The sequence below is a fragment of the Aphis gossypii genome, unplaced genomic scaffold (assembly GCF_020184175.1).
Source record: "Aphis gossypii isolate Hap1 unplaced genomic scaffold, ASM2018417v2 Contig00770, whole genome shotgun sequence".
NCBI classification, from domain to species: Eukaryota; Metazoa; Arthropoda; class Insecta; order Hemiptera; family Aphididae; genus Aphis; species Aphis gossypii.
Genome location: NW_026083273.1, coordinates 73,145 through 77,486, shown reverse-complemented (window position 1 = coordinate 77,486; position 4,342 = coordinate 73,145). Strand labels below are relative to the sequence as shown.

At 28.5% G+C, this 4,342-nt stretch overlaps 1 pseudogene; it reads left to right on the top strand.

Moving 5' to 3' along the window:
- Nucleotides 1–120: 120 nt before the first annotated feature.
- On the top strand, nucleotides 121–1,719 carry LOC126555260 (uncharacterized; annotated as a pseudogene).
- The last annotated feature ends 2,623 nt before the right edge of the window (nucleotides 1,720–4,342 follow it).

The window sequence follows — 4,342 nt, the reverse complement described above, 5'->3', positions numbered from 1 at the left end:
GCAAAAAGTATGAATACTATAATATTAAAATACTTTTCACATTACAAATTTATAAATGTTATGTATCATTATTTTTAATTAATTCTTAGTAAAGTATAATATTTACAATATTATTTTTAGAGCGTTTACTTTATACCTGCTAAAACAGAAGGTCTGCATCAAGCACATGCCAAAGGAAAATTGATAGAACGATGGAAAAATGTGGCTAGACGTTTACGATCAGTTGGTGTCTTAAGTACTGTAAAAAAAAATTCCAAAATTTTGGCAACAGAACAGACAATTTCATTTTCTGGTAAAAATTTTTGTAGTAAACTGATTTAATAGGCTTGTAATAGTTTTACAAAAAATAAATAAAATGCACATAATATTTATGTAAAATTTAAATTTGTTGGTAAAATTATTATTGAATTACTATTAAATTACTTTTTTAATTTATAGAAGATATACATGCTGCCAAGCAATGGTTAGCAAATGATGGATTAACAGCTAGTTTTGAAGATGTTTTATGTAAGTGGCAATATACATTAGAATTAAGAAAAAATGAAATTCTGAATCCTAGTAGTCAATGTTTAACAGACATTTTTAAATCGTGGCCAGTTCTTCAAGGTCCAAGAGGATTTGAATTGGTATGTTCTTTGCATTTTTATTTACTTTAATAAAAAAGGTAAAAATAATATAGACTAAGAAACTTTTATAATAAATATAAAAAGAAATTAATTTTTATTCCAGATTATTAAAGACTTTGAATTATGTTACTCAGACTCACATGAACAATTTAAGGATTGGAATTGTTTTTTGAATAGTTGGGATATATTTACTACTAAGCTCTTAAAAATTAGAAGAAGTTCTATTAAAGACAAATATGCTTTAAATCTTTTATCAGTACTAGATTTGGCTGAATTAAATGGAAGTATGTATAACAATTTATTTTTTACTAAACTACAACTAGTTTTTTCAAGTTCAGCTCAAATTTCTAATTTTATATTTTCTAAACATTTCTTATCTGAAGTAATAAAATATAAGTATTACTGTAGAGGGTTACTTCTATATAAAATATATACAAATACCAGCATACTCTAGTTTCACATACATATTTTTTAAGTTTTATTATTATATTTATTATTATTAACCAAACTATGTTTTATTAAATTACTTTAATTTTTATTTGTTTTTTAGATGTAAAAACAACTCATGCTTTGAAATTACTTTTGCTTCCCTATTTAATTCCAACCAAAACTCTTATTTGCAATATAACCCAAAACGGACAAAATAAATCTTGGAAGCCATCTTTATTGGAATCTGCTTCAGCGTTTTCTTATTATTGCACAGTTAGTATAGTTGTTCTATACAATTTGACACTAATTTATTCTAATAATACCTTTAAATTTGAATAGAATCTCATTGGACTTCAAGAAGACATTGAGAAAAGGCGTTCAAAGTACAGTCAACAAGGAGCCACTATTCAACCTTATATAATTATTGTTGGTAAAGATTATAACTCAATCGATACTTGTTATATTAGGGTAAACGAGAAGTTATGGTCATTTGGTTGTCCTGTTTAAAGCATTTGAGGTTGTTTTAAGTCTTATTTTGTTTTCAATTGTTCGTATCCCAAGGAGTGTTATGATCCTTGGATAGTAATTCAACAAGAGTTGTTTTAAACTTGTAACTGCGTATGATAGATCAACTGCAATGACAACTTCAGTTATTATAAACTAAAATCATTGTAGAAAATAAAAACATTTTCATTTTTAATTAATTTTAAACTTAACTGTATTAATTAACATTAATATAAAATACTGTATTAAGAATAACAGAAATATATTTACTTTAAATCTCATTTTTATTGTACTTTGATATTTAAATTAATAAAAAGTAAAAGTAAAAATGTATGCTGTTCGTTATGTAATTTAAGATGTTCGTCGATTAATCAGCTTATTTGCATTTGAAAGTCTATCATAACTTTAATGTTAACTCAATATACACATGTAACCAAGGAGAATGTGTGAGGGATTTTCAAGGATCTGAAAAATTCAGAAAGCACTTAATGGTAGTTCATTCCCAGAATACTGAAAAACAATTAATTTGGATACTCCATTGTTAGAATTTACTAATATTTAAATAATAAATCTTCATTCGAACATGAATCAAATCATATTTGTAGTGAAACTAATATAACATCTAGTGCAACTAATACAACATCTAGTACAACTAATACAACATCTAGTGCATCTTATATGATATTATTATTAATTGTGTATTAGAATTATTACCAGCTTGTATACAAAACCAACTGTAACAGAAATCCTAATACAGCAAATAATAGATGGAGTATCCATGTTATTTTCCAGTGAGCTTATTTTACATTAAAAAATAAAGTCATGTCTATTTTAAAAGTATGCAGTGTTCTGATAAAAATGAATTATATCAATGTTTAATGACTTGGAAAACCCCTTTTTTAAACTTTAAAACCGAATATCAACGAATGAAATATTTGAGTCTAATAATTTAATTTTTAAATCTAAAACAATAGTATTGGGCTTTACTCCCGAAAAAAAAAATGTTTCAGGTATAGATAGACAAATTATGGTACCAGTCCAAGGGCACTTGTTACCAATTAAACAAAATTTAAAACTGTTCTTTGAACTTCCTGGAGTTTATAATACAGCCTTAAAGTATACTGAAAATTCTATGAAACAAAAAGATATTCTTACATCATTTTTAAATGGTAGTACTTGGAATCGATTAAGTGTAAATTTTTGACAAAATAGTTTTTCCTATTTTTCTTTACTATGATGACGCTGAAATGGGAAATCCATTAGGGTCACATTCAGGAATCCATAAAATGGGATGTGTATACTATACAGTACCTGCTTTTCCACCAGAATATTTATCGTCCTTAGACAACATATTTCCGCTTTTTTATTTCATTCATCAGACCGAGGAAGTTCAAAGTTTGATAACAAAACTATTTTGCTTCTCTTATTAAAGTATTTATAGATTTGCAAGAAAACGAAATATCTATTTCAGTAAATTCAGTTAATATTCAGGTATATTTGTTCTTGGATTAATGCTGGGGGATAACTTGGGTCTCAATTCTGTACTTGGTTTGTAGAAAGCTTTTCGGCAAATTATTATTGTAGAATTTGTAAATCCCATAAATCAAGCCTTCAGAAAATGCTCTTTGAAAGTACTGAATGTCTTAGAAATGCTGAAAATTATGAATTAGATGTCTTAAAAGACAATGTGTCTGAAACAGGATACGTGAACTTTGTGTATTCAATCAAATTCCCAATTATCACGTCACTGTAAATAGTGTATGTGATTTTATGCATGACATTACAGAAGGAGTTGCACGTTATATGATATGGCATTAATCATTACACACCTAATAAAAGATAAAATTTTACTTTAGAATGTTTAATAATCGTATAATGTTATTTGAATATGGTTTCTCAGAAAAAAAAATTCACCACCTGCAATTAACCAAAATAATTGAATAACGGTTGTATAATTATGTCATCTTCAGAGATGCTTTGTCTAGTTCGATATTTTGGATTATTGTTGGTGAGCTGATTCCTATTAATACTGAAGTTTGGAAATTATATTTAATGCTACGTCAAATTATTGATATTTGTTGTTCGAGAAAAATTCAACCTGAATGTTCTTATTTATTAAACAATATAGTTGCTGAACATAATCGGCTATATTTATTATTATCTAAAAGTACTGTAACGTGCCACGTACAATCAGTTGAATGATGTCGATTTGGAAAAGGTTTTGTGAAATAATTGAACTCTCGAAATTATTCTAAGTGTTTTTTATTTAAAATTATTCTAAGTCCAATTATTTAATTTAATAAAACTTGTGAAAAATATTCTAAGTCCAGGAGACATAAAATATTAAACTGGGTGACGTGAAGGTGCTTGCGCTAACTCTGGTGGATCACGTCTGAATTGTGCCTAATCTGGGCCCCCTTATATATCGTCCAGGACTCCCGCGGTACCTTCAGATCCCTGATGGTCATCTGCACCTGCATCCGCTTCTTCCCACGCTTTGCGTTATCTGAACGCCGACGTGCGTCATTTGACATCTATATATTCTATCGGGTGGTAATTATATTTCTATATATTCTACCGGGTGGCAAGCGTACGTGCGATGATCTGCCTTTGACCCTGCACGATGCCGCCGCATAATATAATTGTTATAATATAATATTTTCGTTGCGGCTAGCGTTCTCACGCCGTTCCGCCGCCGCTGATGATCGACAATTGCTACGTAATGTGTTAATCGTTCACGGTTAGGAAAATCTGTACTTGATATCACCTGCTCACTTTAGAAT